General features: G+C 46.4%; 1 protein-coding gene across 5 annotated transcripts in view; it reads left to right on the forward strand.

Moving 5' to 3' along the window:
• The window catches only part of RBFOX3 (RNA binding fox-1 homolog 3), a 375241-nt gene that overhangs the window by 182777 nt on the left and 178908 nt on the right, over positions 1–13556 (forward strand). For all 5 annotated transcript variants that reach the window (XM_060171870.1, XM_060171872.1, XM_060171873.1 and 2 more), the window contains exon 3: positions 7418–7509. The gene's annotated coding sequence lies outside the window, so the exon portion shown is untranslated. The remainder of the gene's footprint in view (positions 1–7417; positions 7510–13556) is intronic.

Below are 13556 nucleotides of genomic sequence, written 5' to 3' on the forward strand. Positions count from 1 at the left end.
ATAGAAGTGTACATAAACACCATTCCCACCACCAAAACACTGTGTCCTATCCCATCCCTATCTCATCTCCCACCCCACGAAGCCGAACATCCTATGTTTTATCTTTTGCATTTGGATTATAGTCTTTGAAGCTAGTATCATCCTTCTGGTTCTTGGTGTCTACTGGCCTCCCCAGTATGTTCAACATCCAGTCTCCCCCCCATGCCTGTGATACCTCTTCTCCAAGAAACCAGTCTTGAGGGGCACAGAGCAGCTGGCCCCATAATGTGTTCTTTGCCTACTCTTCATGGGGAAATCAGATGGAGATTTTCCATTGCATCTTCGAATGCCTTTACATCCTTGCTTGACTTTGTGGGTGTCAGGATGGGATTTGTCAGGAGGTAAGGGCTCCAACTGCTGGAAAATCTTGTTGTTTTTTTTTTTCCTTTGTTTATTTCTCCCTTTGAGGGTGAGGGGAAAGCTTCACTAGTGGTGAAACAGGATTGCAGGTGTCTTTTTTCTGTCTTTTCACTCTCCCCCTCTTCAATTTCTGTCTCTTATCAAATATAAGAAATAAAAGAAGGAAAGAAGGAGAGTAAGAAAGAAAGAAAAGCAAAAAAGAAAGATGGTTGCTAATCATGGTGGATTTGTTCTGCTGGCACTGACCCCAGTGAACCTTAGTGGCAATAAATAAAATAAAATAAAATAGAAACTACAAGTTTTCATGGCCCAGGACTTGGCATCTTCAGGCAGATCTGGAGTCCTGCTGAAACAGTCAGATGCAGAGGGCCCCTCTTCTGACTCTGGTGACAACTTGGGTTTCTGCAGTACCTGTGTGGCTCTGAGGGGCCAATCTCAGGGACATTCCCAGACACATTCCCACACATCAGGAAGCAACATGCCACAATTACTTGGAAGCCACCTAGGTCTCAGGAGCCACCAGATATGACCAGTCAGTCAGCTTTTGCTTTCCTCAGAAGCCTCCCCTCCCTGGCAGTAACCACTCAGGCCAGATGGGTTTTGCATGGGGGAGGGTCTCACACCAGTGCCAGGAGTAGTCCTCCTGCAACCTGTGTTCTGCTTCCTTTCCTTTCCTTTCCTTTCCTTTCCTTTCCTTTCCTTTCCTTTCCTTTCCTTTCCTTTCCTTTCCTTTCCTTTCCTTTCTTTTCCTCCCCTCCCTTTCCCTCCCCTTCCCTTCCGTTCCCTCTAACCAAGTGCTGGAGACCACTGACATGCCCCCACCCTTGTCCCTGTCTTTCTTGGTGATTCAACATTACTATTTCTGCTGTTTCCTGGTTCCAATATGTCAAAAATTAGCGGCAGGAAAGAAAATTGGGGAAAACCACCTGGAAAGTAGGTCACCTAAAAAACAATAACCTCTCTATCACTGCAGTCCATCTCCTGAGAAGCTGCATGCCCCTCGTGCCTGTTGCCTTCCTTCCTCACACAGGAAAGCTCAGAAAGCATGTAGATTCTGACAGTGACGTAAACCTTGGATACACATGGGGGAGACATCAAGGCAGCCTATCCTATCCCAGACAGAAGACAAAAGTGAGGTGTTGGGATTGTGAATAGAACTCTCTGGCTTTGTGCTTGGGATGGAAACTGCTGGGTTTTCACCTTGGTTCTGTGGTGTCTGAGTTGGGAGTTTGGGGTGACTCTGCAGGTTGCATCTTGGTTTTAGGTGCAGGGTGCACATTTATTTTACTCCTAGGTGGAGTCAACCACAGTCCTTGCAAGTCCCTGGCCCTTGGAATGAAGTCCCTGTCTCTCTGGGAACTGTGAGCCAAGCCAACTGAAGGAGGAGCACTGGCTGATGATGTGCTGAAGGGCTTTTGTATCCATGAGACAATTGTTCTCTAAAGTGAAGGGGAAGAAAGATATTTGGGGAGATGACAAATTGAGAAAATGAACTTCCTTTCCTAGAAAAAAATCCTCATGAAACCAACCAAGAAAGACATGGGAGGTGATTGCTTGTGTGGAAGCTACTCTGTGGGTATGGAGGGCCAGTCAGGTCTGACTGATGCTTGCACCCACCCTCCACAGAGGATGGACTGCCCCCACACAAATAGAGGCATGGTGCCATCTGTCTCACCCCAGCATCATCCAGGATGAAACTGTCCCTTTAAGATTGTAATTTAGCACAACACAGACATTTAGACCACCTGAACCTTACCTGGGAAGCAGCTCCTTGATAAGGGAGGACCCAGGAGTAGGGGCCACATTGCAATTCACAGATACTTCATGTCTACCTTTTCAGCCCAGAGAGGTCAGTGCTTTGTCCTCAGCTAGGTGTCTAGGGGGAAACCCCTCTTTTCTAGAATGGTCTGCCACATCCTACCCCAGGCAGCTCTTTATATGTGATGAGCACTTACTGACTGAAGAATGCTCTAGGATGGACCAGAACCACCAGTCCTCTATCTGAAGGGGAACAGAAGGGCTCAGCCTGGACTGACTCTGGTCAGTAGGACCTTTACCTGTGCTATGAGGTTGGTGTGAGTCTGAGCCAAGACTTCAAATGCAGACGACTGACTTCACTATAGAGCCATTAGCAACTTCCTTATGGAAGTTTGTTTGGAAGTCAGCATCTCAAATATGATGTATTGGGTCTGGTTTGACAGAAAGAGAGCAGACCTTGGAGTGTGGGTGCCCTGGGTCTGTACTTTGACCAGGTGGACTGTTGACCTTGCAGCCTTGGGTCAGGGGCAATGCAGAGCCCTGGTCACCTTGTCTGACCAAGGGAGATAACAGTGGGGAAGACAACAGAGATTCAAGGAGAGGGTACAAGGGAAACCTGTGCAAGCATCAAAATTGCATGCATGTGTGAATATGTATTCATGCATGCATGTTTGTCTTTACACAATCATGTGCAAATGTGTATGCATATGTGTAATGAGTAAGCATGTGAGAATCTGTGTGCATATTGCCGGTGTGTGGCTGAGCTCATGTATAAACATGTACATGTGTGCAAATATGCACGTGTATCTGCATTCATGTATAAATTGTACATTTATGTCTCTGTGCTCATGTATGTGCATGGCAGTGTGTGTCTATGTGCACATGTGTATGTGTGATTTATCTTTGCATGCAAGAATGGTGTACACACATGTGTATGCATGTGCTTCTGTGAGAGTGGACATGTGTGTTTGAATACGTGTATGTGTATGCTTATATGTGATGGCATTTAGACTGAACAGCCAGACTATTGGACGCTGAGGCTACCAACAAAAAATATAAGGCAACTAGTTGAGCCTCAAGTTCAGATGAACACTGAAGTGCTGATGCATCGCAAACATTATGTGGCATCTGTGCTTCATCCTGAAGCATTACTTGTTGACCAGAAAATTTCATTCTGACTAGTCATCCAATAATTTTCCTTGCTACATCTGACAAGCTAGCTGGAGCAGGACTTATTCTTTTTGCTGTGAAGCTTTGTTGAGGGAACAGGTGAGCAGAGAACCAGTGTGGGCAGTCAGGTGGGTAAGAGCTGGAGAGGGAAGGCTGGGCTTGACCCTGCCACTCACTTTCCTGCCCCTTTGATTGTCTCAGGCAGAAAAAGAAAGTTGTGGGTGCCATGCAGATTTGACTAAGAGCAAGGACAGTTGCCCCAGTTTCTGCCTAGTGGAGGTACCTATAACTTTGGGGAGAGGGTGATCCAAGTCTATTCAGAGCCACATAGCACTAAGGGTATCAGATCACTGGATTCCATTCACTGACAGAGCACTGGATACCACCTGTTTGACCTCACACACTTGCTTCATGAGTGACCTTTGATTTTCCTGACAGGAAACTCTGCAGAGCTCAACCACGGGCCCTCCCACAGAGCTGTGTCCTCAGCAAAGCCCTGGCCTCCTTCTCAGCCTTAGGCTTCTCCTCACCTCTGCCCAGTCCCCTGCCTGCTGTGGGTTTCCCCCACTCTCAGCCTGTTCATCTAGTCCCCTTCTTGCCCTGATTTCCACTCTGCAGACTGTTTCTGGCCTGCTCAGTGTATTCCATGTGCCTGACAGACACTGATGCTGGCAGCAGGGGTGGGGGGTGGGGGGGCTTACACCCTGGAGAAGGGGAACTGAAAGAAAAGCACTTCCCTCCAAGCATGGCCCTTCTCAACTCTGCCAGCAGGTCTGTCCCTTGCAGAGTGAATTGTTTGCATTCCAATCTGGTTTTTATTGAAGTTTGCACCAGGGTTAGCTCAGGAGACTTCTCCCTCTAGCCTCCTCCAAGTGGCCTTATTTGCCAGAATCCCCTTGGTGTGGCATTTAAGCATCTCCATTAACATTTTGTGCATCCTGCTCACTGTGAGCATGGGCCTTCGGAGACCTCCGGGGTGGTGGCCACAGTGGCAGGCTGCAGAAATGCCACGCTTATTTTAATTGGTTTCAAACTGTCATTATCAGCCACAGAGGGGTCCCTTTGTCTGAGTAATGACCTGGAATTTGATCATGTGGCTTTTATTGGCTTGGAACAGGCATAGTGTCACCATGTGAAATCAAAGCAAGGAAGCCCATCTGCCTGGGTGGCTTGCCCTGGCCGAGCACGCAGCTGCCTGGCTTGGGACACACACCCACTTGCACATCTTTATATGACACACCTGAGCTGAGAACACATCTGCTCACTGTGGCATGCTCCAAAAGGCTCACCTGCTCCTGAGCACCTTGGCAAGTGTATGAGCAGAACCCAGCAGCTGGACATCTTGGAGCAGTGGTCTGGGATGCCACTGGAATTTCCCTTGCTCAGTCTCCTGCCTGTCCCTTCAGGCCCTTCACTCATCTGGCATGCACAAGGCTCTGTGGGAGTCTGCAATGAAGGCTGGGAGGAGGTGAGGGGATAAACAGTCCAGGGCAAGGAATGAAGTGTGAATTAGTGTTGCACAGGGCCACCCAGTTCACTGGGCTGGCTCATGCTCAAGCTCCTATATCTGGGTAAACATACCTCTGGGTCGCATCCTAGCCTCCTTTTCCTGCCCTGCCCCCTTGTTACTCTCACCCCAGGGTGGCTTCACTGACCAGTAATGGCAAGAGTGAAGAACAAGCTGAGAGAAGTAGACTGCCTGGCATGAGGTCCCAGATCTGTCAAAGTGTAGGTCCTGTGCCTGAGGATAGGCTCCTCAAGTGTTTTGTGCCTCAGTTTCCCTCCAGGGTCAACAAAGGTAAATGAGATACAGCATTGAAGGAAGCTTCAGAGTCTCTGTTATCAGAGATAAAGTCCTACCTAAGCTTCCTGTCCTCCTCCCTTTCTTCTTGGGGGCACTGGTGCAGTGACAGAGTGCACTCCCATCTTGGGGTAGGCTCAAGCCCACACTGAGAGCTACAGTTGGGATCCCAGAGACCCCTGTTTTCCTTCTGTGCCCATCCTGGCTCCCTGAGTCTCTGCACCACCCAGACTGCAGCTCCTGCCTTTAGAAAACCATGCTTTTGGCCACCTCCCTATCCTGTTCTCCCTTGGACCCCTTCTTTGTCTCTGGGAGCTCATCCTGCTATGCCTAATTCCTGGGGGCCCACCTTGCTGTGCACACAGCCCAGGGAAATGATTCTGAAACGATTAGTTACAGTACAGCAGCTCTGCTAACAGTGGTGCTTTGCTCTGCAGTTATTGATACATCATCAGAATTGAGGAGCCATTCTCAGGAAGGGGGAGGCCTGGGGCCATGCGCCTAGAGGAGGGAGGGGAACTACTGTCCAGCTAGTGCCAGTCTGATATGAGAAGCCAGGCCTGGGACCTAGCATCATCCCCAGACTTGTAAGAGCTGGAGCATTCAGGGTTTGTGACTGTTCACTTTCTCTTCAGACAGGTGCCATTGTTTGTCTGTATTATGTGAATATTATGTGAATCTCTCCATCTACCTACCAACCTGCCCAATGCCTGTCTGTCAATCTCTCTGTTCATTACTCTGTCTACCACCTACCTATTTGTCATCTGTTTCTCATGCCTTCCTCAACCTCATCTACTTAATCTACCTTTATGATGGGAATGTTCAGGTGGTTGGCAGCCCAGGGGCCTTCTGTTTGAGATTGCTTGATTTCTGCAGAAATGTTCCTTTGGATTCTGATCTCTTCCTCATGGCTGGGTAGTGACAGTGAGCCACAGCTCCCCACCAGCCCTGCAGTAATGAGGGAAACCACTGAAGAACCTCTGTGGAGGGTTTCCCACATTCAGCACAGTTCTCAGCAAACAAAACAAACTCTTAACTCTGTGTGGAAACAGACATCCATTAGGTGGGCTTGCCTGATGGTAGTTTTCATGTATGTGTCTGAGATAGGTAGGGCTAAGCTGTGTTGCACTAAACTCAATTTCAACTTACAGTGTTTTTAACTTATAATGGGTTTGTCAGAGCATAGGTTCTTCATCGATATATAGATAACAGAGCACTGCTCAGCTATGATTTATGGTGGTGTTAGGGATTGAACCTGGGACCTCTAAGCCTCAGGCATGAAAGTCTTTTTGCAGAAATATTATGCTGTGTCCCCAGTGCTATGGAGCTTGGTTTTTTGGAATTGGAAAAGAGCATGAGTTGTTGCTGCAGAATCCCACTTCTCTGGAAAAGCTCAGTTGTTATGCTTAAGGTCTTCAAACAATTGGATAAGGCCTCCTCAATTAGCCTCACTGAGGTAGCAGGTTTTGAGAAGGAGCAGGGAGAGCTGAGACAGCACAGTGAGTGGTTCTGCAAGGACTTGGAGCCTAAGGCTCCAAGGTCCCAGGTTCAATTCCCAACGCCACCATCAGCTAGAACTGAGCAGTGCTCTGGTATTTCTCTCCCTCTCTCCTTATATAATTAAAATAAATATTTAAAAAATGGAGATCAGGGAGAAAGGGTTTATCTGGAGTGGTCCCCAGGCTAGGCAAGGAAAGTTCAGGAGACAGAGAGTGGGAAGTGTCACAGAAAGGGGCATACACCTGTGAGAAGAGATACTGTGACACCACCAATGTGAACCCCTTCTTGTCTCCCTTCCCCCCCTTCTATGAACCGGATACTTTGGGGGACCACCTGTAGCAGAGTTCAGGATCAGAAGCTAGGCAGTCATTAATGTGCTACATCTGCTCCAATCACTATTGGTAGGTCCCTAGTCCTGGAATCCGACATGGTGGGTGTCTCCCTGATAATGAGGTAATGCTGACAATTCACCCCAGTGAGGGTGTGGACCCCATGGCCTGCTAACACTTTCCTTTTCAACCCTCCCCTCCATATAGTCCAAATTGGTAGGGCCTAGACAAGGGAGGGGCAGAGTTAGAAGTGTCTGTTATCCACACAGTGGGAGCAGAGACCCCCATGTGGCTTCCCCCAACCCGGCACGAACTCTTCCAGCAGTATTCAGAAACTGTTTCCATGATGTTTCATCTTGAGATACTTATAATCAAGAGAGTGAGAGCATGCCTCTTATCTTCTCTAGATCTTCAGAGACTGAAAATGATTTTGTTCTCATATTTTCTTTCCTAAATGCAGTCCTCAGCCCGGACCTCAGGAGAAAGACTCTGTCATCCTCTCCCTGGAGTGGGCCCTTGGCCCCTTCTGTGGGGATCATCTTCTGCTTACAGGTGTGTATCCCTCTCTGTGGCACCTTCTGCTCCATACCAGAGGCTTGGGGCAACTCCACAGCCTTGAGGGGCAGTTTGACCCCAAGGGACATTCATGGGGTGGGGTGAGGTAAGAGGTATATCCTGGAGAGGTATATCAGAACTTGGTTCTGATATCTGTTCAATCCTGTCACTGAAATGCAAATCAACTAGTATATAATAGATAATTAATAGACTGATCAAGCCATCAAGGGAGGTAAGTAGATAAATCATTTTAATTATCTCTGGGTTGCCTGTAAATTCCCTTACTGCCTTTTTATTAAATTCTCTGTTTACGAGAGTCATTTATATTGATGACATCTTTCAAATTCCACCCTTCCTCCCAGTCTCGTGTGAGGCCTGACCTCTGGAGGGTTTGGCTTGACCATCCCAGCCTGCAGTATTGCTGCAGGTGGCATGAGGCTGTGCCTGAGGTCCTGGCTGGAAGCAGAGCTCAGCCCTGAGCCCCCCACCACCTTATGTTCAGCCTATATTTAGGTGACTCTGAGGCTTTGGTGCACTGGCACCTGTGCCCTAGGTAACATTCAGCCTGTTCTCTGGGGGATGCTGAGCCTATTAAAAGCCTTGGCTGAGCTCTCGGTGCTCCCTGTGCCAAGACAGAAAGTGAGTTAATAAATAGAAAGGAAAATCCCTTAAAAGGGCTTGGGCCCAGTCTCTCCAAGAGCATTGGCTTTCGGGGCTCTGTGTGGACTGGGGGACCCCTGAGCCCCAGCCTCTCCATGGCCCAGGCCCAGTGAGTGGAGAAAGGTCTTGGGCTTCCTGGGTGCTGGTTGGTAGAGGCTGACAGGAAAGGTCCTGGAGGCTTAGGTGTGGGCTTGCAGAGTGTACCTGAGGGTTTGGATATTGGGGTGTCCATGTCCCTGTCTCTTCCTCCACACCTCCCCCTCTAGCATGCCTGCTCTTAAGCACAGAGAGTTTCCCTCATACGTCCTCCACACTCACTGTCTACACAGGAACAATCTGTGTCAGAAGCCCACCTTGCATTCAGGTGGGGGAGAACAGGCATGTCTGAGGTCTGTGTAATAAAGGCCTCAAGAGTGCTCACTGCATGTGACACTGGGACACCCCTGTGAGCCAGCTGACTTGGGAGATGAATCATTGTCATCATGGTGCTGTGGGGACACACCTGGAATTGAGTGCGTTGTTGATAGGCCACCAGTGCTGGCAGCATCTGCAGAACTGGGGGCGCTCAGAGAAGTCAGAGGTGAAAGGCAGTGCTTTAGGTGACTAGATCAGCTTCTGCCAGGTACATGAGGGAAAGTGGGTGGTTAGGTCTGGGCAGCCACCTTCTGCTGCTGGACTGATGCTGGACACAGAGGCCAATGAGCATACCACAAGCTGCTCCTCTGCCAGGATAGCCTGAGGGTACTTCTTCCCGATCTAGTGTTCTCTGGGTTGGAGAGAACTCAACTGGAGCCAATCTAGGCTGCTGCGTGGGAGAGGGATCAGGAATTCGTGCCGCACTAACTTCGCAGGAGATACACTCTGGAACTCTCGGAGCCGGAAAGCAATTTCCAAGTGTCTTTAATCAGAAGAACAGCTGTTTTTATACTCTCCAAGTAGGGTGGAAACAGGATGTGATATAGAGAGGGTGGAGCAAAAAGTGACTGGTGGAAGATCAGGGTGTGACAAGGAGAGGATCAGGGTGTGACAAGGAGAGGGGGTGGAGCAGGTGAGAATTCTACCACTAAACCACCAATGCCCTGGAGGGAGTGTGGTGCTTTATGTAAATGTAAAAGTGATTTATGTAAATAGACCAAAGCTTTGAATGGGATTAAATCTATCCCTATATAGGCATATGGTTAAGCAGAAGCCAGGGGGAGCTGGCATACTATCCAACATCTCCCCCTTTCTTTTTAACTATTTGCCATAGTATCAGGAGTGCAGGGCACTTTGTGAGGCAGGGAGACTGATAAGAGGCAAACATTAATACTACTGTCTACTGTCCCTCCTTTCTCAACCTCTCCGTAGAGAGAGACTAACAGGATTGACACACCCCTCAGGCTCAAGCCCTTCCAAGCTCAACCATATCCTCACAATTCCCCAACATCTCACTCTTACTTAATGGCCATATATAACTGGGTCAATGTCTGTAAAAGGCTTCATCTCTGTTAGGGGAATAGCAGTGTAGGGGTGAACAGAAACCTGTTGGGAAGAAAGCAGAATGATAGTGTGTAAGTGTCTTCAAAAAGAACTAGCACAAGACAGGGAGGGATAAGTAAGAGTAGCAAGAGACAGAGTGAACCTGATGGGTGGAGGAGGGGGGGCCTGATAAGCCGAGGGGCTAGAGGGGTGATCTGGCATTGCAAAATCCCAAGTCAGCTGGTGGAAAGTTCTATGAACTGCTACAGTCATTCTTCAAGAAGTCCAGCAGTATAAAGGGAGTGTCCAGCAAGTTTTATAGAAGCATCAGTCCAATGTCAACGGCCAGGAAATAAATGCCACACGTATTTCTTGATGGAGGACAGCCACTGGAACTTTTCTTCTCTGTAGAGAGTGACCTGGAACTGCCAAAACATGATGGACGAAACAGAAGCAGGAAGAGCAGACACCGATGGTTGAGAGAAAGGCAGTAGGAAAGTCTTGTCCTTTGGAGTCTGTGAATCAGGATCATGTCAGGTCACATCATGGGTTTTGGGGGATGGCTATAATTGTGGGTGATGTCAGAGGTCAGGGGTCCAAGATGGATTTCTGGGGATTCTATATGAGCAGATGCTTCTTTATGCGAAGGCTTGTCATAGCTGTAGTCAATTATTTATGAAAAAACTTTGCAACAAATTAGAAGCTTACTACAATTGATAACTCAATGATTATACTTGGTTTAGGTATCTTTATAATTTCGTGTAAAGGCCATCTTATGTGACCTCATGTAGCAGTCTCTATATAGCAAAATTTTCATACCGAATTTAAGTCACATATATTGATTCTTAACTATTTTTACATTGGGTTTTTTAGCAAACTCAGGGTACTAGAGTTAACACATTTTAGTGACAATTTTTTTTGGTACTTTTACAATATCAGATTGATGCCAAATTTGTTGTGCATTAATTTCCACAAGATAGCTTACAGGAAATTTTTGGGGGCCCTCCAAAAATGTCCTGTATAGAGGATTTGTATTTTAACTTAGGAGATGATGAATTGTCACATTGAATATTTAGAGTTTTACCTTAAACACTCAGTTACTTTAATGAATTGATTTTACCTCTTCTCGTAAGAATGTAGCTTCGAAGTTACAATTTAACCGTTAAATTAATGTTTACCAAACTTGAAACACGCATATTAAACATATAGTTTATAACACACAGGAGGAGAAAAACTTGTAAATAAGACATGTCATTTCAAATGCGAATTTAGATCTACTGTCATAGTTGAACCATCTTTACTCACACAGTTTAAGACTAAACATTTCATATTTATATCAAGACTTAAAAAAGAAATCAAAAAGGGGGATGAACAATTTTTGGACTGTTTCTGGACGTCTCCAGAAACCATGGCTGCATCCAGCCGTTTTATATAAAGTCAGTTAACTTTCAGAGTACTCTGAGCACAATGGGTCGTACAAAAATTTTGGTCACTCAACTCACTCAATTTTTTTTTTCACTCACTCACTCACTCACTCACTCACTCACAAAACACAACTGGCCAGTCATAGCATAAGACATTCGGGGGGGGGAGAGTTCTGTGAATCATTTTTTTTTATTCTGCCATGCTGTATTATGGATCCTGGGGTGCATCCTGCAGCCAGTCCTCTTGCAGCCAGTCTTCTTGCAGTGTTTCTTGTTCTTCAGGGATATCAGCACCATCATGTGGGTATTGCCGGACATGGCGGGCAGAAAGCCAAACAGGCTTGGAGTAATTTTGTGGAAAAATGCATGCGAAACCCCTCCCCATAGTCAACAGGGGGTCAGGTCCTTTCCAAATTTTATCAAGTGGGTCTTTCCATTTGACTTTAATACCTGGGAGGGTGGGTTGTGTTTGCCAATGAAGAATAATAGGAGGTTGGTCTGAGTTTTTGTAAATATTAAAGAGATTTAATGTAGTTAAGGCTTTTGCCAGCTGGATATTGGGGGGTGCATTTCCCCTTTTTCTTTATTTAATTGAGCCTTAAGAGTTTGATGGGCCCTCTCAACAATGCCTTGTCCCTGTGGATTATACGGAATGCCTGTAGTATGAGTAATGTTCCAGAGGGAACAAAAATATTTAAATTGTTTGCTGGTAAAAGCAGGTCCATTATCCGTTTAAAGTTGAAGAGGTAAGCCCATTACAACAAAACAGGAGAGCATATGGCTTATAAGCTTTTTTGAGTTTTCTCCAGTCTGAGCTGTAGCCCACATAAACTTAGAGAAGGTATCAATTGAGACAAACACATATTTTTGTTTGCCAAAGTTGGGTATGTGGGTAACATCAATTTGCCAAAGAGCGTTGGCTTTTAAACCTCAAGGATTAACCCCCGGAGTTTGAATAGCAGGTGTTTTGATTAGACCTGCACAGGAGGAACATGTAGCAAGAATACGTTTTAACTGTGGCAGAGGAATATCAGGAAATCGAGCTCCTCGAAGACCTTTAAGATTAACATGGGTTAGGGAATGAATCTCTAATCAGCAGGATTAGAGACAGAGGCTAGGAGAATTCCTGTGGAAGCGAGGTGGTCGGCTGCAGCATTCCCTTCAGACAGGGAACCAGGAAGAGGGCTGTGGGAACGTAGGTGCTGAACATGCAGTGGTTGGGTTCGAGAACAGAGCATAGAGGCAATTTGAATTAAAAGAGGAGAAAGTGGGTTGTCATCAATTCTTACATAAGACCGAGCAAGCCATGGAAGTAAGTTAACAGTATACACACTGTCAGAAAAAAGGTTGAAGGATTCTGGTACAGCTTTTAATGCAAGGAAAACAGCATAAAGTTCTTTGTACTGAGGGGAATTATCAGGAAGTTCAGTAAAGAGAGGTTTGGGGTATTGCTGGTCTGGATAATATATAAGGGCAGCAGCTCCCTTTTTCCACCATCAGTGAACACTGTAGGAGCAGAGGGGATGGGATCTCGAGAGAAAAGTTTAGGTACTAGTAGAGGCAACAGAGGTAAAGAAGCTATCAAATTATTATAGGGAAAATGATTATCTAATTGTCCTGGAAAACCCATTAAACTTATGTCAAAACGAGAATGGTGGCGTATGAGCCATTCTGTATCTGTGAGAGAAAAGGGAAGAATGATTGAATCTGGTTCCCTTCCTAAGACCTGAACCGATCTGTTTCTTCCTTGGTGAACCATAAATGCTAAGGCATCAGTCTCGGTAAGGAGTCTTGGAGGTCTGCCTACTGGCGTATGAAGCCATTCGAGAATGCCATGTTTCTGCCACAATGCCCCCACTACCGTGGGGGTGGAGTTAAAGATTAGAAGATTTACTGCAGAGGAGGGGGAGAACCGAACGAGGTGCATGTCCTGGAGAGCCTGGTTAACTTTTTCCAGTGCCAAGGAGGCTTCGGGGGTTAACATACACTTTGAGGAGGGCTGTTTGTTTCCTTTTAACAGATCGAACAGTGGTTGCAAGCAGCTCGTAGGCAGATAAAGATACTGCCTAAGCCAATTCAAATTTCCAAGAAAACTTTGTAAAGAAGCAAGAGTGAGATTAGAAGGAAAAGTAACACAAGGTTTTAAAGGACGAATCTGCATTAGGGAAATCTCTGAGCCTAAGAAAGATATTGGAGGAATTAGCTGTATTTTCTCAGGAGCTACATTAAGTCCACTTCTCTTTAAGGCAGGGATTAGAAAATCACGTAGGGCGGAGAGATCTGTATCTAATTCTCCCCATATTAACACGTCATCCATATAATGAAAAACCTTAAGGCCCTTATGAATATATGGAAAAAGGGCAAATTTAACAGCCTCTTGACAAATAGTAGGACTATTAGCCATGCCCTGTACCACCCATTCAAATCTATTGGCAGGGCTGGCATTATTAATAGAAGGAACAGAGAAAGCAAAACATTTACAGTCTTTTGGGTGTAAGGGAA

The sequence above is a fragment of the Erinaceus europaeus genome, chromosome 14, assembly GCF_950295315.1.
Source record: "Erinaceus europaeus chromosome 14, mEriEur2.1, whole genome shotgun sequence".
Classification (NCBI taxonomy): Eukaryota; Metazoa; Chordata; class Mammalia; order Eulipotyphla; family Erinaceidae; genus Erinaceus; species Erinaceus europaeus.